Here is a 24,483-nt window from a genome sequence, read left to right as displayed (position 1 = left end):
AAGGCGAGAGGAACTCCAGGGTCGTGCCACCATTCAAGAGTCCCCAGATGTCAGTCCATTCCAGAGGAACCTGTTTTCCCTGCACTGCCTTGACGTTCACGCCGAGGATCGACTCCACCACGGTGGCACGTGGGACAGCCCTGTGGGAAAGCCTCGTGGGAAAGCCACAGATCCATGATCCCTCGCGAGAAGCGTGACACTGCTGCTACCGCTCTGGAGGAAGCGCCGTGCATGCCCGCATTCGAGACGAGGACTGACTCCCTGGGAGACTCCAGAAGTACCCCAAGATCCATGTCAGCACTGGAGAGGAATCCTCAGGTTCCGGCCGACTCCACACAAGGTCTTAGGCCCCGGCATCGACGGGAGAGGAATCCCGAGGCCCCGAACTCGCATGGGGACTGGCCTTTCCTGAGGCCACCAGAGCGGGTCCTGAGGTCCCGTCGTAAGTCGAGCACCTACCGCAACTCGAGAAAATCCAGGAGGTTTGCCCTCCAGGCGAGATGAGGCCCATTTCCGCTGAGGCTTCTCGGGGCTAATCACATCTAACCTGGAACTTCCAAGGGTCCTTCACCTTGCTGCAACTCAAGAAGTTCCCGACATACCGTCTCCACTCGAGAGGAAGCACGAGGTCCCGCCCACATCCAGAGGCCCGTTTCGCCTCAGCTCGAGATGAGGGATCCTTTCCCTGCTGGGAAAGAATTCTGGCGTTCCCGTCGCATCTCAAGAGGCGCTCTCCACAGGAAAGGCGAGAGGAACTCCAGGGTCGTGCCACCATTCAAGAGTCCCCAGATGTCAGTCCATTCCAGAGGAACCTGTTTTCCCTGCACTGCCTTGACGTTCAAGCCGGATCGACTCACACGTGTGCACGTGGGACAGCCCTGTGGGAAAGCCTCGTGGGAAAGCCTCGTGGGAAAGCCACAGATCCCTTGATCCACGTGGCGGAAGCGTGACACTGCTGCTACCGCTCTGGAGGAAAGCGCAAGTGCATGCCCGCATTCGAGACGAGACTGACTCCCTGGGGAGACTCCAGAAATACCCCAAGATCCATGTCAGCACTGGAGAGAATCCTCAGGTTCCGGCCCGACTCCACACAAGGTCTTAGGCCCCGGCATCGGAGAGGAATCCCGAAGGCCCCGAACTCGCATGGGGACTGGCCTTTCCTGAGGCCACCAGAGCGGGTCCTGAGGTCCCGTCGTAAGTCGAGAGCACCTGCCGCAACTCGAGAAAATCCAGGAGGTTTTGCCTCCAGGCGAGATGAGGCCCATTTCCGCTGAGGCTTCTCGAGGCTAATCACATCTAACCTGGAACTTCCAAGGTCCTTCACACCTTGCTGCAACTCAAGAAGTTCCCGACATACCGTCTCCACTCGAGAGGAAGCACGAGGTCCATACATCCAGAGGCCCGTTTCGCCTCTAGCTCGAGATGAGGATCCTTTCCCTGTTGTGGGAAAGAATTCCGGCGTTCCGTCGCATCTCAAGAGGAGGCGCTCTCCACAGGAAGGCGAGAGGAACTCCAGGGTCGTGCCACCATTCAAGAGTCCCCAGATGTGTCAGTCCATTCCAGAGGAACCTGTTTTCCCTGCACTGCCTTGACGTTCAAGCCGAGGATCGACTCCCACCACGTGTGCATGGGGACAGCCCTGTGGGAAAGCCTCGTGGGAAAGCCACAGATCCCTTGATCCAGGAGCGTGACACTGCTGCTACCGCTCTGGAGGAAAGCGCACGTGCATGCCCGCATTCGAGAGGACTGACTCCCTGGGGAGACTCCAGAAGTACCCCAAGATCCATGTCAGCACTGGAGAGGAATCCTCAGGTTCCGGCCCGACTCCACACAAGGTCTTAGGCCCCGGCATCGACGGGAGAGGAATCCGAGAGGCCCCGAGAACTCGCATGGGGACTGGCCTTTCCTGAGGCCACCAGAGCGGGTCCTGAGGTCCCCGTCGTAAGTCGAGAGCACCTGCCGCAACTCGAGAAAATCCAGGAGGTTTTGCCCTCCAGGCGAGATGAGGCCCATTTCCGCTGAGGCTTCTCGAGGCTAATCACATCTAACTTCTGGAACTTCCAAGGGTCCTTCACACCCTTGCTGCAACTCAAAGTTCCCGACATACCCGTCTCCACTCGAGAGGAAGCACGAGGTCCGCACATCCAGAGGCCCGTTTCCGCCTCTAGCTCGAGATGAGGATCCTTTCCCTGCTTTGTCGGGAAAGAATTCCCGGCATTCCCGTCGCATCTCAAGAGGGCGCTCTCCACAGGAAGGCGAGAGGAACTCCAGGGTCGTGCCACCATTCAAGAGTCCCCAGATGTCTCAGTCCATTCCAGAGGAACCTGTTTTCCTGCACCTTTCTTCAAGCCGAGGATGACTCCCACCACGTAGGAAAGCCTCGTGGGGAAAGCCATAGATCCCTTGATCCACGGCGGAAGCGTGACACTGCTGCTACCGCTCTGGAGGAAGCGCACGTGCATGCCCCATTCGAGACGAGGACTTACTCCCTGGGGAGACTCCAGAAGTACCCCAAGATCCATGTCAGCACTGGAGAGAATCCTCAGGTTCCGGCCCGACTCCACACAAGGTCTTAGGCCCCGGCATCGACGGGAGAGGAATCCGAGAGGCCCCGAGCAACTCGCATGGGGACTGGCCTTTCTGAGGCCACCAGAGCGGGTCCTGAGGTCCCGTCGTAAGTCGAGAGCACCTGCCGCAACTCGAGAAAATCCAGGAGGTTTGCCCTCCAGGCGAGATGAGGCCCATTTCCGCTGAGGCTTCTCAGGCTAATCACATCTAACCTGGAACTTCCAAAGGTCCTTCACACCTTGCTGCAACTCAAAGTTCCCGACATACCCGTCTCCACTCGAGAGGAAGCACGAGGTCCCGCACATCCAGAGGAGCCCCGTTTCCGCCTCGTAGCTCGAGATTAGGGATCCTTGCCCTGCTTTGTCGGAAAGAATTCTGGGCATTCTGTCGCATCTCAAGAGGAGGCGCTCTCCACAGGAAAGGCGAGAGGAACTCCAGGGTCGTGCCACCATTCCAAGAGTCCCCAGATGTCTCAGTCCATTCCAGAGAACCTGTTTTCCCTGCACTGCCTTGACTTTCAAGCCGAGGATCGACTCCCACCACGTGGCACGTGGGACAGCCCTGTGGGAAAGCCTCGTGGGAAGCCTCGAGGGAAAGCCATGATCCTTTGATCCTGCTGCTACAGCTCTGGAGGAAAACGCACGTGCATGCCCGCCTTCGAGACGAGGACTTACTCCCCTAGGGAGACTCCAGAAGTACCCCAAGATCCATGTCAGCACTGGAGAGAATCCTCAGGTTCCGGCCCCGACTCCACACAAGGTCTTAGGCTCCAGCATCCAAGGGAGAGGAATCCCGAGAGGCCCAGGAGCAACTCGCATGGGGACTGGCCTTTCCTGAGGCCACCAGAGCGTGTCCCTGAGGTCCAAGTTGTAAGTCGAGAGCACCTGCCGCACCCTGAGAAAATCCAGGAGGTTTTGCCCTCCAGGCGAGATGAGGCCCATTTCCGCTGAGGCTTCTCGAGGCTAATCACATCTAACCTCTGGAACTTCCAAGGGTCCTTCACACCCTTGCTGCAACTCAAGAAGTTCCCGACATACCCGTCTCCACTCGAGAGGAAGCACGAGGTCCCGCACACATCCAGAGGAGCCCGTTTCCGCCTCGTAGCTCGAGATGAGGATCCTTTCCCTGCTTGTCGGGAAAGAATTCCCGGCGTTCCGTCGCATCTCAAGAGGAGGCGCTCTCCACAGGAAAGGCGAGAGGAACTCCAGGGTCGTGCCACCATTCAAGAGTCCCCAGATGTGTCAGTCCATTCCAGAGAACCTGTTTTCCCTGCACTTCCTTGACTTTCACGCCAAGGATCGACTCCCACCACGTGGCACGTGGGACAGCCCTGTGGGAAAGCCTCGTGGGAAAGCCTCGAGGGAAAGCCTCTTGGGAAATCCTCGATGGAAAGCCACAGATCCGAGATCCATGCGGCGGGAAGAGTGACACTGCTGCTACAACTCGGGAGGAAAGCGCAGGTGCATGCCCCTTCTCGAGACGAGGACTGACTCCCCTGGGGAGACTCCAGAAATACCCCAAGATCCATGTCAGCACTGGAGAGAATCCTCAGGTTCGGCCCGACTCCACACAAGGACTTAGGCCCCGGCATCGACGGGAGAGGATTCCCGAGAGGCCCTCGAGCAACTCGAATGGGGACTGACCTGTCCTGAGGCCACCAGAGCTTGTCCCTGAGGTCCCCGTCGTAAGTCGAGAGCACCTGCGACAACTCGAGAAAATCCAGGAGGTTTTGCCCTCCAGGCGAGATGAGGCCCATTTCCGCTGAGGCTTCTCGAGGCTAATCACATCTAACCTGGAACTTCCAAGGGTCCTTCACACCCTTGCTGCAACTCAAGAAGTTCCCGACATACCCGTCTCCACTCGAGAGGAAGCACGAGGTCCCGCACACATCCAGAGGAGCCCGTTTCCGCCTCGTAGCTCGAGATGAGGATCCTTTCCCTGCTTGGTCGGGAAAGAATTCCGAGTTCCCGTCGCATCTCAAGGAGGCGCTCTCCACAGGAAGGCGAGAGAACTCCAGGGTCGTGCCACCATTCCAAGAGTCCCCAGATGTCTCAGTCCATTCCAGAGAACCTGTTTCCCTGCACTGCCTTGACGTTCAAGCCGAGGATCGACTCCCACCACGTGGCACGTGGGACAGCCCTGTGGGAAAGCCTCGTGGGAAAGCCTCGAGGAAAGCCATAGATCCATGATCCCGTACTGCTACCGCTCTGGAGGAAAGCGCAAGTGCATGCCCCATTCGAGACGAGGACTGACTCCCTGGGGAGACTCCAGAAGTACCCCAAGATCCATGTCAGCACTGGAGAGAATCCTCAGGTTCCGGCCCGACTCCACACAAGGTCTTAGGCCCCGGCATGGAGGAGAGAACCCGAGAGGCCCCGAGCAACTCGCATGGGGACTGGCCTTTCCTGAGGCCACCAGAGCGGGTCCCTGAGGTCCCGTCGTAAGTCGAGAGCACCTGCAACTCGAGAAAATCCAGGAGGTTTGCCCTCCAGGCGAGATGAGGCCCATTTCCGCTGAGGCTTCTCGAGGCTAATCACATCTAACCTGGAACTTCCAAAGGTCCTTCACACCCTTGCTGCAACTCAAGAAGTTCCCGACATACCCGTCTCCACTCTAGAGGAAGCACGAGGTCCCGCCCACATCCAGAGGCCCGTTTCCGCCTCATAGCTCGAGATGAGGATCCTTTCCTGTTTCGTAGGAAAGAATTCCCGGCGTTCCGTCGCATCTCAAGAGGAGGCGCTCTCCACAGGAAAGGCGAGAGGAACTCCAGGGTCGTGCCACCATTCAAGAGTCCCCAGATGTGTCAGTCCATTCCAGAGAACCTGTTTTCCTGCACTGCCTTGACGTTCACGCCGAGGATCGACTCCACCACGGTGGCACGTGGGACATCCCTGTGGGAAAGCCTCGTGGGAAAGCCTCGTGGGAAAACACAGATCCTTGATCCAGGCGATGGGAGCGTGACATTGCTGCTACAGCTCTGGAGGAAAGCGCAAGTGCATGCCCGCATTCGAGACGGACTGACTCCCTGGGGAGACTCCAGAAGTACCCCAAGATCCATGTCAGCACTGGAGAGGAATCCTCAGGTTCCGGCCCGACTCCACACAAGGTCTTAGGCCTCGGCATCGAACAGGAGAGGAATCCCGAGAGGCCCCGAGAACTCGCATGGGGACTGGCCTTTCCTGAGGCCACCAGAGCGGGTCCTGAGGTCCCGTCGTAAGTCGAGAGCACCTGCCGCAACTCGAGAAAATCCAGGAGGTTTTGCCCTCCAGGCGAGATGAGGCCCATTTCCGCTGAGGCTTCTCGAGGCTAATCACATCTAACCTGGAACTTCCAAGGGTCCTTCACACCCTTGCTGCAACTCAAGAAGTTCCCATGCCCGTCTCCACTCGAGAGGAAGCACGAGGTCCCGCCCACATCCAGAGGCCCGTTTCCGCCTCATAGCTCGAGATGAGGATCCTTTCCCTGTTTCGTAGGGAAAGAATTCCGGCGTTCCGTCGCATCTCAAGAGGAGGCGATCTCCACAGGAAAGGCGAGAGGAACTCCAGGGTCGTGCCACCATTCAAGAGTCCCCCAGATGTGTCAGTCCATTCCAGAGGAACCTGTTTTCCCTGCACTGCCTCGACTTTCAAGCTGAGGATCGACTCCCACCACGTGGCACGTGGGACAGCCCTGTGGGAAAGCCTCATGGGAAATCCTCGAGGGAAAGCCACAGATCCCTGATCCAGGCGATGGGAAGCGTGACACTGCTACCGCTCTGGAGGAAGCGCACGTGCATGCCCCCATTCGAGAGGATGACGTACTCCCCTGGGGAGACTCCAGAAATACCCCAAGATCCATGTCAGCACTGGAGAGGAATCCTCAGGTTCCGGCCCGACTCCACACAAGGTCTTAGGCCCCGGCATCGACGGGAGAGGAATCCCGAGAGGCCCCCGAGCAACTCGCATGGGGACTGGCGTTTCCTGAGGCCACCAGAGCGGGTCCTGAGGTCCCGTCGTAAGTCGAGAGCACCTGCCGCAACTCGAGAAAATCCAGGAGGTTTTGCCCTCCAGGCGAGATGAGGCCCATTTCCGCTGAGGCTTCTCGGGGCTAATCACATCTAACCTGGAACTTCCAAAGGTCCTTCACACCCTTGCTGCAACTCAAGAAGTTCCCGACACCGTCTCCACTCGAGAGGAAGCACGAGGTCCCGCACACATCCAGAGAGCCCGTTTCCGCCTCTAGCTCGAGATGAGGATCCTTTCCCTGCTGGTCGGGAAAGAATTCCCGGCGTTCCGTCGCATCTCAAGAGGAGGCGCTCTCCACAGGAAAGGCGAGAGAACTCCAGGGTCGTGCCACCATTCCAAGAGTCCCCAGATGTCTCAGTCCATTCCAGAGGAACCTGTTTTCCTGCACTGCCTTGACGTTCAAGCCGAGGATCGACTCCCACCACGTGGCACGTGGGACAGCCCTGTGGGAAAGCCTCGTGGGAAAGCCATAGATCCTTGATCCACGGCGTGACACTGCTGCTACCGCTCTGGAGGAAAGCGCAAGTGCATGCCCCATTCGAGACGAGAACTTAATCACCTGGGGAGACTCTAAAAGTACCCCAAGATCCATGTCAGCACTGGAGAGGAATCCTCAGGGTCCGGGCCCGACTCCACACCAGGTCTAAGGCCCCGGCATCGACGGGAGAGGAATCCCGAGAGGCCCCCGCGAAACTCGCATGGGGACTGGCCAGTCCTGAGGCCACCAGAGCGGGTCCCTGGGGTCCCGTCGTAAGATCGGAGGACCTCGCAACTCGAGAAAATCCAGAGTTTTGCCCTCCAGGCGAGATGAGGCCCATTTCCGCTGAGGCTTCTCGGGGCTAATCACATCTAACCTGGAACTTCCAAGGGTCCTTCACACCTTGCTGCAACTCAAGAAGTTCCCCGACATACCCGTCTCCCTCTCGAGAGGAAGCACGAGGTCCCGCCCACATCCAGAGGAGCCCGTTTCGCCTCTAGCTCGAGATGAGGATCCTTTCCCTGTTTCGTAGGGAAAGAATTCTGACGTTCCGTCGCATCTCAAGAGGAGCGCTCTCCACAGGAAAGGCGAGAGGAACTCCAGGGTCGTGCCACCATACCAAGAGTCCCCCAGATGTCTCAGTCCATTCCAGAGGAACCTGTTTTCCCCGCACTGCCTTGACGTTCACGCCTAGGATCGACTCCACCACGGTGTGCGTGGGACAGCCCTGTGGGAAAGCCTCGTGGGAAAGCCTCGAGGAAAGCCACAGATCCCTTGATCCACGTGACGGGAAGCGTGACACTGCTGCTACCGCTTTGGAGGAAAGCGCACGTGCATGCCCGCATTCGAGACGAGAACTGACTCCACTGGGGAGACTCCAGAAATACCCCAAGATCCATGTCAGCACTGGAGAGGAATCCTCAGGTTTCGGCCCGACTCCACACAAGGTCTTAGGCCCCGGCATCGAAGGGAGAGGAATCCCGAAAGGCCCGGGAGCAACTCGCATGGGGACTGGCCTTTCCTGAGGCCACCAGAGCGGGTCCTGAGGTCCCCGTCGTAAGTCGAGAGCACCTGCCGCAACTCGAGAAAATCCAGGAGGTTTTGCACTCCAGGCGAGATGAGGCCCATTTCCGCTGAGGCTTCTCGCGGCTAATCACACCTAATCTCTGGAACTTCCACAAGGTCCTTCACACCCTTGCTGCAACTCAAGAAGTTCCCGACATCCCCGTCTCCACTCGAGAGGAAGCACGAGGGTCTCGGTCACATCCAGAGGAGCCCCGTTTCTGCCTCGTAGCTCGAGATGAGGATCCTTTCCCTGTTTCGTAGGGAAAGAATTCCGGCGTTCCGTCGCATCTCAAGAGGAGGCGCTCTCCACAGGAAAGGCGAGAGGAACTCCAGGGTCGGGCCACCATACCAAGGGTCCCCCAGATGTCTCAGTCTATTCCAGAGGAAACTGTTTTCCCTGCACAGCCTCGACTTTCATGCGGAGGATCGACTCCCACCACAGTTGCATGTGGGACAGCCCTGTGGGAAAGCCTCGTGGGAAAGCCTCGTGGGAAAGCCTCGTGGGAAAGCCACAGATCCCTTAATCCAGGCGACGGGAAGCGTGACACTGCTGCTACCGCTCTGGAGGAAAGCGCACGTGCATGCCCCATTCGAGACGAGGACTGACTCACCTGGGGAGACTCCAGAAGTACCCCAAGATCCATGTCAGCACTGGAGAGGAATCCTCAGGTTCCGGCCCCCACTCCACACAAGGTCTTAGGCCCCGGCATCGGCGGGAGAGGAATACCGAGAGGCCCCCGAGCAACTCGCATGGGGAATGGCCTTTCCTGATGCAACCAGAGCAGGTCCTTGAGGTCCCCGTCGTAAGTCGAGAGCACCTGCCGCAACTCGAGAAAATCCAGGAGGTTTTACCCTCCAGGCGAGATGAGGCCCATTTCCGCTGAGGCTCATCGAAGCTAATGACAACTGACTTCTGGAACTTCCTAAAGGTCCTTCACCCGCTTGCTGTAACACAAAAGTTGCCTGACATACCCGTCTCCACTCGAGAGGAAGCACGAGGCTCCCGCCCACATCCAGAGGAGCCCGTTTCCGCCTCGTAACTCTAGATGAGGGATCCTTTCGCTGCTTTGTCGGGAAAGAATTCCCGGCATTCCCGTCGCATCTCAAGAGGAGGGGCTCTCCACAGGAAAGGCGAGAGGAACTCCAGGGTCGTGCCACCATTCAAGAGTCCCCCAGATGTGTCAGTCTATTCCAGAGGAACCTGTTTTCCCTGCACTGCTTCGAATTTCACGCCTAGGATTGATTCCCACCACGGTGGCACGTGGGACTGCCCTGTGGGAAAGCCTCGTGGGAAAGCCTCGAGGAAAGCCACAGATCCCTTGATCCACGCGACACTGCTACCGCTCTGGAGGAAAGCGCAAGTGCATGCCCGCATTCGAGACGAGGACTTACTCCCTGGGGAGACTCCAGAAGTACCCCAAGATCCATGTCAGCACTGGAGAGGAATCCTCAGGTTCCGGCCCCCACTCCACACAACGTCTTAGGCCCCGTCATGGAAGGGAGAGGAATACCAAGAGGCCCCCGAGCAACTCGCATGGGGAATGGCCTTTCCTGATGCCACCAGAGCAGGTCCTTGAGGTCCCCGTCGTAAGTCGAGAGCACCTGCCGCAACTCGAGAAAATCCAGGAGGTTTTACCCTCCAGGCGAGATGAGGCCCATTTCCGCTGAGCCTCATCGAAGTAAATCACAACTGACTGCTGGAACTTCCTAAAGGTCCTTCACACGCTTGCTGTAACACAAAAGTTGCCTGACATACCCGTCTCCACTCGAGAGGAAGCACGAGGGTCCCGCCACATCCAGAGGAGCCCCGTTTCCGCCTCTAGCTCGAGATGAGGATCCTTTCCCTGCTTTGTTGGGAAAGAATTCCCGGCATTCCCGTCGCATCTCAAGAGGAGGCGCTCTCCACAGGAAAGGCGAGAGGAACTCCAGGGTCATGCCACCATTCCAAGAGTCCCCCAAAAGTCTCAGTCCATTCCAGAGGAACCTGTTTTCCCTGCACTGCCTCGACTTTCACGCCGAGGTATGACTCCCACCACTGTGGCACCTGGGACAGCCCTGTGGGAAAGCCTCGTGGGAAAGCCTCGAGGAAAGCCACAGATCCCTTGTTCCAGACGATGGGAAGCGTGACACTGCTGCTACAGCTCTAGACGAAAGCGCACGTGCATGCCCCATTTGAGACGAGGACTTACTCCCTGGGGAGACTCCAGAAGTACCCCAAGATCCATGTCAGCACTGGAAAGGAATCCTCACGTTCCGGGCACGACACCACACAAGGTCTTAGGCCTCGGCATCGACGGGAGAGGAATCCCGAGAGGCCCCGAGAACTCGCATGGGGACTGGCCTTTCCTGAGGCCACCAGAGCGGGTCCTGAGGTCCCCGTCGTAAGTCGCGAGCACCTGCCGCACCTCGAGAAAATCCAGGAGGTTTTGCCCTCCAGGCGAGATGAGGCCCATTTCCGCTGAGGCTTCTCGAGGCTAATCACATCTAACCTGGAACTTCCAAAGGTCCTTCACACCTTGCTGCAACTCAAGAAGTTCCCGACATACCCGTCTCCACTCGAGAGGAAGCACGAGGGTCCCGCACACATCCAGAGGAGCCCGTTTCCGCCTCGTAACTCTAGATGAGGGATCCTTTGGCTGCTTGGTCGGGAAAGAATTCTGAGGATTCCCGTCGCATCTAAAGAGGAGGCGCTCTCCACAGGTAAGGCGAGAGGAACTCCAGGGTCGTGCCACCATTCCAAGAGTCCCCCAAAAGTCTCAGTCCATTCCAGAGGAACCTGTTTTCCCTGCACTGCCTTGACTTTCAAGCCGAGGATCGACTCCCACCACGTGTGCACGTGGGACAGCCCTGTGGGAAAGCCTCGTGGGAAAGCCTCGAGGAAAGCCACAGATCCCTTGATCCATGTGACGGGAAACGTGACACTGCTACTACCGCTCTGGAGGAAAGCGCAAGTGCATGCCTCCATTCGAGACGAGGACTGACTCCCCTGGGGAGACTCCAGAAGTACCCCAAGATCCATGTCAGCACTGAAGAGGAATCCTCAGGTTCCGGCCCCGCCTCCACACAAGGTCTTAGGCCCCGGAATCAAACGGAGAGGAATCCGGAGAGGCCCGGGAGCAACTCGCATGGGGACTGGCCTTTCCTGAGGCCACCAGAGCGGGTCCCTGAGGGCCCCGTCGTAAGTCGAGAGCACCTGCCGCAACTCGAGAAAATCCAGGAGGTTTTGCCCTCCAGGCGAGATGAGGCCCATTTCCGCTGAGGCTTCTCGAGGCTAATCACATCTAACCTGGAACTTCCAAGGTCCTTCACACCCTTGCTGCAACTCAAGAAGTTCCCGACATCCCGTCTCCACTCGAGAGGAAGCACGAGGTCCCGCCCACATCCAGAGGAGCCCGTTTCCGCCTCTAGCTCGAGATGAGGATCCTTTCCCTGTTTGGTAGGAAAGAATTCCCGGCGTTCCCGTCGCATCTCAAGAGGAGGCGCTCTCCACAGGAAGGCGAGAGGAACTCCAGGGTCGTGCCACCATTCCAGAGTCCCCAGATGTCTCAGTCCATTCCAGAGGAACCTGTTTTCCCTGCACTCGACTTTCACGCCGAGGATCGACTCCCACCACGTGGCACGTGGGACAGCCCTGTGGGAAAGCCTCGTGGGAAAGCCTCGAGGAAAGCCTGCTACAACTCTGGAGGAAAGCGCAAGTGCATGCCCGCATTCGAGACGAGGACTGACTCCCTGGGGAGACTCCAGAAGTACCCCAAGATCCATGTCAGCACTGGAGAGGAATCCTCAGGTTCCGGCCCAGACTCCACACAAGGTCTTAGGCCCCGGCATCGACGGGAGAGGAATCCCGAGAGGCCCCGAGCAACTCGCATGGGGACTGGCCTTTCCTGAGGCCACCAGAGCGGGTCCCTGAGGGCCCCGTCGTAAGTCGAGAGCACCTGCGACAACTCGAGAAAATCCAGGAGATTTTGCCCTCCAGGCGAGATGAGGCCCATTTCCGCTGAGGCTTCTCGAGGCTAATCACATCTAACCTGGAACTTCCAAGGGTCCTTCACACCCTTGCTGCAACTCAAGAAGTTCCCGACATACCCGTCTCCACTCTAGAGGAAGCACGAGGTCCCGCCACATCCAGAGGAGCCCGTTTCCGCCTCGTAGCTCGAGATGAGGGATCCTTTCCCTGCTTGGTCGGGAAAGAATTCTCGGAGTTCCCATCGCATCTCAAGAGGAGGCGCTCTCCACAGGAAAGGCGAGAGGCACTCCAGGGTCCTGCCTCCATTCCAAGCGTCTCCGAGATGTCTCAGTCCATTCCAGAGGAACCTTATTTCCCTGCACTGCATCGTCTTCCACGCCGAGGATCGACTCCCACCACGTGGCACGTGGGACAGCCCTGTGGGAAAGCTTCGTGGGAAAGCCTCGAGGGAAAGCCACAGATCCATGATCCCCGCGACGAGAAGCGTGATAGTGCTGCTATAGCTCGGAGGAAAGAGATCGTACATGCCCCCACTCGAGCCAAAAACTGACTCCCCTGTGGATACTCCAGAAGTACTCCAAGATCCCTGTCAGCACTGGAGAGGAATCCTCAGTTTCCGGCCCCGACTCCACACAAGGTCTTAGGTCCTGTCATGGAAGGGAGAGGAAACCCGAGAGGCGTCCGAGCAACTCGCATGGGGACTGGCCTTTCCTGAGGCCACCAGAGCGGGTCCCTGAGGTCACCGTCATAAGACAGGAGCACCTGAAGAAACTGGAGAAAATCCACGAGGTTCTCCCCTCCAGGCAAGATGAGGCCCATTTCCGCTGAGGCTTCTCGAGGCTAATCACATCTAAGCCATGGAACATCCAAAAGGTCCCTCACACCCTTGCTGCAACTCAAGAAGTTCCCTGAAATACCCGTCTCCACTCTAGAGGAAGCACAAGGGTCCCGCCCACATCCAGGAGCCCGTTTCGCCTCATAGCTCGAGATGAGGATCCTTTCCGCTGGGAAAGAATTCCCGGCGTTCCTGTCGCATCTCAAGAGGAGGCGCTCTCCACAGGAAAGGCGAGAGGAACTCAAGCGTTGTGCCGCCATTCGAAGAGTCCCCCAGATGTCTCAGTCCATTCCAGAGGAACCTGTTTTCCTGCACTGCCACGACTTTCACGCCGAGGATCGACTCCCACCACGTGGCACGTGGGACAGCCCTGTGGGAAAGACTCGTGGGAAAGCCACAGATCCCTTGATCCAGGCGATGGGAAGCGTGACACTGCTACAGCTCTGGAGGAAAGCACGTGCATGCCCATTTGAGACGAGGTCTTACTCCCCTGGGGAAACTCCAGAAGTATCCCAAGATCCAGTTCAGCACTGGAGAGGAATCCTCAGGTTCCGGCCCGACTCCACACAAAGTCTTAGGCCTCGGCATCGAACAGAGCGGAACCCCGAGAGGAACTCGAGCAACTCGCATGGGGACTGGAATTTCGTGAGGCCACCAGAGCGGGTCCCTGAAGTCACCGTCGTAAGTCGAGAGCACCTGCCGCAACTCGAGAAAATCCAGGAGGTTTTGCCCTCCAGGCGAGATGAGGCCCATTTCCGCTGAGGCTTCTCGAGGCTAATCACATCTAACCTGGAACTTCCAAGGGTCCTTCACACCCTTGCTGCAACTCAAGAAGTTCCCGACACCCGTCTCCACTCGAGAGGAAGCACGAGGTCCCGCCCACATCCAGAGGAGCCCGTTTCCGCCTCATAGCTCGAGATGAGGATCCTTTCCCTGCTTGGTCGGGAAAGAATTCCAGCATTCCGTCGCATCTCAAGAGGAGGCGCTCTCCACAGGAAAAGCGAGAGGAACTTCAGCGTCATGCCACCATTCAAGAGTCCCCCAGATGTCTCAGTCCATTCCAGAGGAACCTGTTTTCCCTGCACTGCCTTGACTTTCACGCGGAGGATCGACTCCCACCACGTGGCACGTGGGACAGCCCTGTGGGAAAGCCTCGTGGGAAAGGCCCTAGAGAAAGCCACAGATCCTGATCCAGGCGATGGGAAGCGTGACACTGCTGCTACCGCTCTGGAGGAAAGCGCACGTGCATGCCCCATTCGAGACGAGGACTTACTCCCTGGGGAGACTCCAGAAGTACCCCAAGATCCATGTCAGCACTGGAGAGGAATCCTCAGGTTCCGGCCCGACTCCACACAAGGTCTTAGGCCCCGGCATCGACGGGAGAGGAATCCGAGAGGCCCCGAGGAACTCGCATGGGGACTGGCCTTTCCTGAGGCCACCAGAGCGGGTCCTGAGGTCCCGTCGTAAGTCGAGAGCACCTGCCGCAACTCGAGAAAATCCAGGAGGTTTTGCCCTTCAGGCGAGATGAGGCCCATTTCCGCTGAGGCTTCTCGAGGCTAATCACATCTAACCTCTGGAACTTCCAAAGGTCCTTCACACCCTTGCTGCAACTCAAGAAGTTCCCTGAAATAACCGTCTCCACTCTAGTGGAAGCACGAGGGTCCCGCCCACATCCAGAGGAGTCCCGTTTCCGCCTCATAACTGGAGATGAGGGATCCTTTCCCTGCTGGGTCGGGAAAGAATTCTGGGTATTCCCGTCGCATCTCAAGAGGAGGCGCTGTCCACAGCAAAGGTGAGAAGAACTCCAGCATCGTGCCGCCATTCCAAGAGTCCCCAGATGTCTCAGTCCATTCCAGAGGAACCTGTTTTCCTGCACTGCCTTGACGTTCAAGCCGAGGACCGACTCCCACCACGTGTGCACGTGGGACAGCCCTGTGGGAAAGCCTCGTGGGAAAGCCTCGAGGAAAGCCACAGATCCCTTGATCCACGTGACGGAGCGTGACACTGCTACCGCTCTGGAGGAAAGCGCAAGTGCATGCCCCATTCGAGACGAGGACTTACTCCCTGGGAGACTCCAGAAGTACCCCAAGATCCATGTCAGCACTGGAGAGGAATCCTCAGGTTCCGGCCCGACTCCACACAAGGTCTTAGGCCCCGGCATCGACGGGAGAAGAATCCCGAGAGGCCCCGAGCAACTCGCATGGGGACTGGCCTTTCCTGAGGCCACCAGAGCGGGTCCTGAGGTCCCGTCGTAAGTCGAGAGCACCTGCCGCAACTCGAGAAAATCCAGGAGGTTTGCCCTCCAGGCGAGATGAGGCCCATTTCCGCTGAGGCTTCTCGGGGCTAATCACATCTAAACTCTGGAACTTCCAATGGGTCCTTCACAGCCTTGCTGCAACTCAAGAAGTTCCCCAACATACCCCTCTCCTCTCGAGAGGAAGCACGAGGTCCCGCCCACATCCAGAGGAGCCCCGTTTCTGCCTCGGAGCTCGAGATGAGGGATCCTTTCGCTGCTAGTTTGGGAAAGAATTCTGGACATTCCCGTCGCATCTCAAGAGGAGCGCTCTCCACAGGAAAGGCGAGAGGAACTCCAGGGTCGTGCCACCATTCCAAGAGTCCCCCAGATGTCTCAGTCCAGCCAGAGTTACCTGTTTTCCCCGCACTGCCTCGACGTTCACGCCTAGGATCGACTCCCACCACGTGGCACGTGGGACAGCCCTGTGGGAAAGCCTCGTGGGAAAGCCTTGTGAGAAATCCTCATGGGAAAGCCACAGATCCCTTGATCCACGTGACGGGAAGCGTGACACTGCTGCTACCGCTTTGGAGGAAAGCGCACGTGCATGCCCGCATTCGAGACGAGACTGACTCCTGGGGAGACTCCAGAAATACCCCAAGATCCATGTCAGCACTGGAGAGGAATCCTCAGGTTCCGGCCCGACTCCACACAAGGTCTTAGGCCCCGGCATCGACGGGAGAGGAATCCCGAAAGGCCCGGGAGCAACTCGCATGGGGACTGGCCTTTCCTGAGGCCACCAGAGCGGGTCCCTGAGGTCCCGTCGTAAGTCGAGAGCACCTGCCGCAACTCGAGAAAATCCAGGAGGTTTTGCACTCCAGGCGAGATGAGGCCCATTTCCGCTGAGGCTTCTCGAGGCTAATCACATCTAACCTGGAACTTCCAAGGGTCCTTCACACCCTTGCTGCAACTCAAGAAGTTCCCGACATCCCGTCTCCACTCTAGAGGAAGCACGAGGGTCCATACATCCAGAGGAGCCCGTTTCCGCCTCGTAGCTCGAGATGAGGATCCTTTCCTACCGTCGGGAAAGAATTCCGGCGTTCCGTCGCATCTCAAGAGGAGGCGCTCTCCACAGGAAAGGCGAGAGGAACTCCAGGGTCGTGCCACCATTCAAGAGTCCCCAGATGTGTCAGTCCATTCCAGAGGAACCTGTTTTCCCTGCACTGCCTTGACTTTCAAGCCGAGGATCGACTCCCACCACGTGTGCATGGGGGACAGCCCTGTGGGAAAGCCTCGTGGGAAAGCCTCGTGGGAAAGCCTCGAGGAAAGCCACAGATCCCTTGATCCACGCGGCGGAGCGTGACACTGCTGCTACAACTCTGGAGGAAAGCGCACGTGCATGCCCCATTCGAGACGAGGACTGACTCCCTGGGGAGACTCCAGAAGTACCCCAAGATCCATGTCAGCACTGGAGAGGAATCCTCAGGTTCCGGCCCCGACTCCACACAAGGTCTTAGGCCCCGGCATCGACGGGAGAGGAATCGAGAGGCCCCGAGCAACTCGCATGGGGACTGGCCTTTCCTGAGGCCACCAGAGCGGGTCCTGAGGTCCCCGTCGTAAGTCGAGAGCACCTGCCGCAACTCGAGAAAATCCAGGAGGTTTTGCCCTCCAGGCGAGATGAGGCCCATTTCCGCTGAGGCTTCTCGAGGCTAATCACATCTAACTCTGGAACTTCCAAGGGTCCTTCCACCCTTGCTGCAACTCAAAGTTCCCGACATACCCGTCTCCACTCGAGAGGAAGCACGAGGTCCGCACACATCCAGAGGAGCCCGTTTCCGCCTCGTAGCTCGAGATGAGGATCCTTTCCCTGCTTTGTCGGGAAAGAATTCTGGCATTCCCGTCGCATCTCAAGAGGAGGCGCTCTCCACAGGAAGGCGAGAGGAACTCCAGGGTCGTGCCACCATTCAAGAGTCCCCCAGATGTGTCAGTCCATTCCAGAGAACCTGTTTTCCCTGCACTGCCTTGACTCGCCGAGGATGACTCCCACCACGGTGGCACGTGGGACAGCCCTGTGGGAAAGCCTCGTGGGAAAGCCTCGAGGAAAGCCACAGATCCCTTGATCCACGCGACGGAAGCATGACACTGCTACCGCTCTGGAGGAAAGCGCAAGTGCATGCCCGCATTCGAGACGAGGACTTACTCCCTGGGAGACTCCAGAAGTACCCCAAGATCCATGTCAGCACTGGAGAGGAATCCTCAGGTTCGGCCCGACTCCACACAAGGTCTTAGGCCCCGGCATGGAAGGGAGAGGAATCCGAGAGGCCCCGAGCAACTCGCATGGGGACTGGCCTTTCCTGAGGCCACCAGAGCGGGTCCTGAGGTCCCCGTCGTAAGTCGAGAGCACCTGCCGCAACTCGAGAAAATCCAGGAGGTTTGCCCTCCAGGCGAGATGAGGCCCATTTCCGCTGAGGCTTCTCGAGGCTAATCACATCTAACCTGGAACTTCCAAAGGTCCTTCACACCTTGCTGCAACTCAAAGTTCCCGACATACCCGTCTCCACTCGAGAGGAAGCACGAGGTCCCGCACATCCAGAGGCCCGTTTCCGCCTCGTAGCTCGAGATGAGGATCCTTTCCCTGCTTTGTTGGGAAAGAATTCTGGGCATTCCCGTCGCATCTCAAGAGGAGGCGCTCTCCACAGGAAAGGTGAGAGGATCTCCAGCATCGGGCCACCATTCCAAGAGTCCCCCAAAAGTCTCAGTCCATTCCAGAGGAACCTGTTTTCCCTGCACTGCCTTGACTTTCACGCCGAGGTCGACTCCCACCACGTGTGCACCTGGGACAGCCCTGTGGGAAAGCCTCGAGGAAAGCCACAGATCCCTTGATCCTGCTACCGCTCTGGAGGAAAGCGCACGTGCATGCCCGCATTTGAGACGAGGACTGACTCCCCTGGGGAGACTCCAGAAGTACCCCAAGATCCATGTCAGCACTGGAAAGGAATCCTCACGTTCCGGGCACGACACCACACAAGGTCTTAGGCCTCGGCATCGAACAAAGCAGAACCCCGAGAGGCCCCCGAGCCACTCGCATGGAGACTGGCATTTCCTGAGGCCACCAGAGCGGGTCCCTGAAGTCCCCGTCGTAAGTCGAGAGCACCTGCCGCAACTCGACAAAATCCAGGAGTTTTTGCCCTCCAGGCGAGATGAGGCCCATTTCCGCTGAGGCTTCTCGAGGCTAATCACACCAAACCTCTGTAACTTCCAAAAGGTCCTTCACACCTTGCTGCAACTCAAGAAGTTCCCGACATACCCGTCTCCACTCGAGAGGAAGCACGAGGTCCTTACATCCAGAGGAGCCCGTTTCCGCCTCGTAGCTCGAGATGAGGGATCCTTTCCTGCTTGGTCAGGAAAGAATTCTGGCATTCCCGTCGCATCTCAAGAGGAGGCGCTCTCCACAGGAAGGCGAGAGGAACTCCAGGGTCGTGCCACCATTCCAAGAGTCCCCAGATGTCTCAGTCCATTCCAGAGGAACCTGTTTTCCCTGCACTGCCTTGACTTTCAAGCCGAGGATCGACTCCCACCACGTGGCACGTGGGACAGCCCTGTGGGAAAGCCTCGAGGAAAGCCACAGATCCCTTGATCCATGGCGGAAGCGTGACACTGCTGCTACCGCTCTGGAGGAAGCGCAAGTGCATGCCCGCATTCGAGACGAGGACTTACTCCCTGGGAGACTCCAGAAGTACCCCAAGATCCATGTCAGCACTGGAGAGGAATCCTCAGGTTCGGCCCGACTCCACACAAGGTCTTAGGCCCCGGCATCGACGGGAGAGGAATCCGAGAGGCCCCGAGGAGCAACTCGCATGGGGACTGGCCTTTCCTGAGGCCACCAGAGCGGGTCCTGAGGTCCCCGTCGTAAGTCGAGCACCTGCCGCAACTCGAGAAAATCCAGGAGGTTTTGCCCTCCAGGCGAGATGAGGCCCATTTCCGCTGAGGCTTCTCGAGGCTAATCACATCTAACCTGGAACTTCCAAGGGTCCTTCACACCCTTGCTGCAACTCAAGAAGTTCCCGACATACCGTCTCCACTCTAGAGGAAGCACGAGGTCCCGCACACATCCAGAGGCCCGTTTCCGCCTCTAGCTCGAGATGAGGATCCTTTCCCTGCTTGGTAGGAAAGAATTCCCGGCGTTCCGTCGCATCTCAAGAGGAGGCGCTCTCCACAGGAAGGCGAGAGAACTCCAGGGTCGTGCCACCATTCCAAGAGTCCCCAGATGTCTCAGTCCATTCCAGAGAACCTGTTTTCCCTGCACTGCCTTGACGTTCAAGCCGAGGATCGACTCCCACCACGGTGGCGTGGGACAGCCCTGTGAAGCCTCATGGGAAAGCCTTGTGGGAAAGCCTCGGGGAAAGCCTCGAGGAAAGCCTCTAGATCCTCGATGGAAGCCATGATCGAGATCATGCGGGAAGAGTGACACTGCTGCTACCGCTGGGAGGAAAGCGCAGGTGCATGCCCGCATTCGAGACGAGGACTGACTCCCTGGGGAGACTCCAGAAGTACCCCAAGATCCATGTCAGCACTGGAGAGGAATCCTCAGGTTCCGGCCCAGACTCCACACAAGTCTTAGGCCCCGGCATCAATGGGAGAGGATTCCAGAGGCCCCGAGAACTCGCATGGGGACTGGCCTTTCCTGAGGCCACCAGAGCGGGTCCTGAGGTCCCCGTCGTAAGTCGAGAGCACCTGCCGCAACTCGAGAAAATCCAGGAGGTTTTGCCCTCCAGGCGAGATGATGCCCATTTCCGCTGAGGCTTCTCGAGGCTAATCACATCTAACCTCTGGAACTTCCAAGGGTCCTTCACACCTTGCTGCAACTCAAGAAGTTCCCGACATACCGTCTCCACTCGAGAGGAAGCACGAGGTCCGCCCACATCCAGAGAGCCCTGTTTCCGCCTCGTAGCTCGAGATGAGGATCCTTTCCCTGCTTGGGAAAGAATTCCGACGTTCCCGTCGCATCTCAAGAGGAGGCGCTCTCCACAGGAAGGCGAGAGGAACTCCAGGGTCGTGCCACCATTCAAGAGTCCCCAGATGTCAGTCCATTCCAGAGGAACCTGTTTCCTGCTGCCTTGACGTTCAAGAGATCGACTCACACCACGGTGGCACGTGGGACAGCCCTGTGGGAAAGCCTCGTGGGAAAGCCACAGATCCATGATCCCATGACGAGAAGCGTGACACTGCTGCTACCGCTCGGAGGAAAGAGATCGTGCATGCCCCATCAGGCCAAGGACTGACTCCCTGGGGAGACTCCAGAAGTACTCCAAGATCCATGTCAGCACTGGAGAGAATCCTCAGGTTCCGGCCCGACTCCACACAAGGTCTTAGGCCCTGTCATGGAAGGAAGGCAGAGGCCCCGAGCAACTCGCATGGGGACTGGCCTTTCCTGAGGCCACCAGAGCGGGTCCCTGAGTCCCCGTGTGACGGAGCACCTGAAGCAACTGGAAAATCCAGGAGGTTTGCCCTCCAGGCGAGATGAGGCCCATTTCCGCTGAGGCTTCTCGAGGCTAATCACATCTAACCTGGAACTTCCAAAGGTCCTTCACACCCTTGCTGCAACTCAAGAAGTTCCCGACATACCCGTCTCCACTCGAGAGGAAGCACGAGGTCCCGCCCACATCCAGAGGCCCGTTTCCGCCTCATAGCTCGAGATGAGGATCCTTTCCTGTTTCGGGAAAATTCGCGTTCCGTCGCATCTCAAGAGGAGGCGCTCTCCACAGGAAAGGCGAGAGGAACTCAGGGTCGTGCCACCATTCAAGAGTCCCCAGATGTGTCAGTCCATTCCAGAGGAACCTGTTTTCCTGCACTGCCTTGACGTTCACGCCGAGGATCGACTCCACCACGGTGGCACGTGGGACAGCCCTGTGGGAAAGCCTCGTGGGAAAGCCTCGAGGAAAGCCACAGATCCCTTGATCCAGGCGATGGGGAGCGTGACACTGCTGCTACAGCTCTGGAGGAAAGCGCAAGTGCATGCCCCATTCGAGACGAGGACTTACTCCCCTGGGAGACTCAAGTACCCCAAGATCCATGTCAGCACTGGAGAGGAATCCTCAGGTTCCGGCCCGACTCCACACAAAGTCTTAGGCCCCGGCATCGAACAGGAGGAATCCCGGAGGCCCGAGGCAACTCGCATGGGGACTGGCCTTTCCTGAGGCCACCAGAGCGGGTCCTGAGGTCCCGTCGTAAGTCGAGAGCACCTGCCGCAACTCGAGAAAATCCAGGAGGTTTTGCCCTCCAGGCGAGATGAGGCCCATTTCCGCTGAGGCTTCTCGAGGCTAATCACATCTAACCTGGAACTTCCAAGGGTCCTTCACACCTTGCTGCAACTCAAGAAGTTCCCGACATACCCGTCTCCACTCGAGAGGAAGCACGAGGTCCCGCACACATCCAGAGGCCCGTTTCCGCCTCTAGCTCGAGATGAGGATCCTTTCCCTGCTTGGTCGGGAAAGAATTCCGGCGTTCCGTCGCATCTCAAGAGGAGGCGCTCTCCACAGGAAGGCGAGAGGAACTCCAGGGTCGTGCCACCATTCAAGAGTCCCCAGATGTGTCAGTCCATTCCAGAGAACCTGTTTTCCCTGCACTGCCTTGACTTTCACGCGGAGGATCGACTCCCACCACGTGGCACGTGGGACAGCCCTGTGGGAAAGCCTCGTGGGAAAGCCTCGAGGGAAAGCCACAGATCCCTTGTTCCAGGCGATGGGAAGCGTGACACTGCTGCTACCGCTCTGGAAGAAAGCGCACGTGCATGCCCGCATTAGAGACGAGGACTTACTCCCTGGGGAGACTCCAGAAGTACCCCAAGATCCATGTCAGCACTGGAGAGAATCCTCAGGTTCCGGCCCGCTCCACACAAGGTCTTAGGCCCGGCCCGGCATCGAAGGAAGAGGAATCCCGAGAGGCCCGCGAACAACTCGCATGGGGACTGGCCTTTCCTGAGGCCACCAGAGCGGGTCCCAGAGGTCACCGTCGAAAGTCGAGAGCACCTGCCGCAACTCGAGAAAATCCAGGAGGATTTGCCCTCCAGGCGAGATGAGGCCCATTTCCGCTGAGGCTTCTCGAGGCTAATCACATCTAACCTCTGGAACTTCCAAAGGTCCTTCACACCCTTGCTGCAACTCAAGAAGTTCCCGACATACCGTCTCCACTCTAGAGGAAGCACGAGGTCCCGCACATCCAGGAGGCCCGTTTCCGCCTCGTAGCTCGAGATGAGGATCCTTTCCCTGTTTCGTAGGGAAAGAATTCTGGCATTCCCGTCGCATCTCAAGAGGAGGCGCTCTCCACAGGAAGGCGAGAGGAACTCCAGGGTCGTGCCACCATTCAAGAGTCCCCAGATGTGTCAGTCCATTCCAGAGGAACCTGTTTTCCTGCACTGCCTTGACGTTCACGCCGAGGATCGGCTCCCACCACGGTGGCACGTGGGACAGCCCTGTGGGAAAGCCTCGTGGGAAAGCCTCGAGAAAGCCTGAGATCCTTGATCCACGTGGGAAGCGTGACACTGCTGCTACCGCTCTGGAGGAAAGCGCAAGTGCATGCCCGCATTCGAGACGAGGACTTACTCCCTGGGAGACTCCAGAAGTACCCCAAGATCCATGTCAGCACTGGAGAGGAATCCTCAGGTTCGGCCCGACTCCACACAAGGTCTTAGGCCCCGGCATCGACGGGAGAGGAATCCGAGAGGCCCCGAGAACTCGCATGGGGACTGGCCTTTCCTGAGGCCACCAGAGCGGGTCCTGAGGTCCCGTCGTAAGTCGAGAGCACCTGCCGCAACTCGAGAAAATCCAGGAGGTTTGCCCTCCAGGCGAGATGAGGCCCATTTCCGCTGAGGCTTCTCGAGGCTAATCACATCTAACCTGGAACTTCCAAGGGTCCTTCACCTTGCTGCAACTCAAGAAGTTCCCGACACCCGTCTCCACTCGAGAGGAAGCACGAGGTCCCGCCACATCCAGAGGAGCCCGTTTCCGCCTCTAGCTCGAGATGAGGATCCTTTCCCTGTTTCGTGGGAAAGAATTCCGACGTTCCGTCGCATCTCAAGGAGGCGCTCTCCACAGGAAAGGCGAGAGGAACTCCAGGGTCGTGCCACCATTCCAAGAGTCCCCAGATGTCTCAGTCCATTCCAGAGAACCTGTTTTCCTGCACTGCCTTGACGTTCAAGCCGAGGATCGACTCCCACCACGTGGCACGTGGGACAGCCCTGTGGGAAAGCCTCGTGGGAAAGCCTCGAGGAAAGCCCCAGATCCCCAGATCACGTGACGGGAAGCGTGACACTGCTGCTACCTCTGGAGGAAAGCGCAAGTGCATGCCCCATTCGAGACGAGGACTTACTCCCTGGGGAGACTCCAGAAGTACCCCAAGATCCATGTCAGCACTGGAGAGGAATCCTCAGGTTCCGGCCCGACTCACACAAGGTCTTAGGCCCCGGCATCGGAGAGGAATCCCGAGAGGCCCCGAGGAACTCGCATGGGGACTGGCCTTTCCTGAGGCCACCAGAGCGGGTCCTGAGGTCCCGTCGTAAGTCGAGAGCACCTGCCGCAACTCGAGAAAATCCAGGAGGTTTTGCCCTCCAGGCGAGATGAGGCCCATTTCCGCTGAGGCTTCTCGAGGCTAATCACATCTAACCTGGAACTTCCAAGGGTCCTTCACACCCTTGCTGCAACTCAAGAAGTTCCCGACATACCCGTCTCCACTCGAGAGGAAGCACGAGGTCCTTACATCCAGAGGCCCGTTTCGCCTCTAGCTCGAGATGAGGATCCTTTCCCTGCTTGTCGGGAAAGAATTCCCGGCGTTCCGTCGCATCTCAAGAGGAGGCGCTCTCCACAGGAAGGCGAGAGGAACTCCAGGGTCGTGCCACCATTCAAGAGTCCCCAGATGTGTCAGTCCATTCCAGAGGAACTGTTTTCCTGCACTGCCTCGACTTTCAAGCCGAGGATCGACTCCCACCACGTGTGCATGGGGACAGCCCTGTGGGAAAGCCTCGTGGGAAAGCCTCGTGGAAAGCCTCGAGAAGCCACAGATCCCTTGATCCAGGCGGCAAGCGTGACACTGCTGCTACAGCTCTGGAGGAAAGCGCACGTGCATGCCCCATTCGAGACGAGGACTTACTCCCTGGGGAGACTCCAGAAGTACCCCAAGATCCATGTCAGCACTGGAGAGGAATCCTCAGGTTCCGGCCCGACTCCACACAAGGTCTTAGGCCCCGGCATGACGGGAGAGGAATCCCGAGAGGCCCCGAGCAACTCGCATGGGGACTGGCCTTTCCTGAGGCCACCAGAGCGGGTCCTGAGGTCCCGT

This window comes from Ovis aries, chromosome 18 (genome assembly GCF_016772045.2).
Source record: "Ovis aries strain OAR_USU_Benz2616 breed Rambouillet chromosome 18, ARS-UI_Ramb_v3.0, whole genome shotgun sequence".
NCBI classification, from domain to species: domain Eukaryota; kingdom Metazoa; phylum Chordata; class Mammalia; order Artiodactyla; family Bovidae; genus Ovis; species Ovis aries.
The sequence above is the reverse complement of the archived record's forward strand: the minus strand, read 5'-3'. Positions refer to the sequence as shown.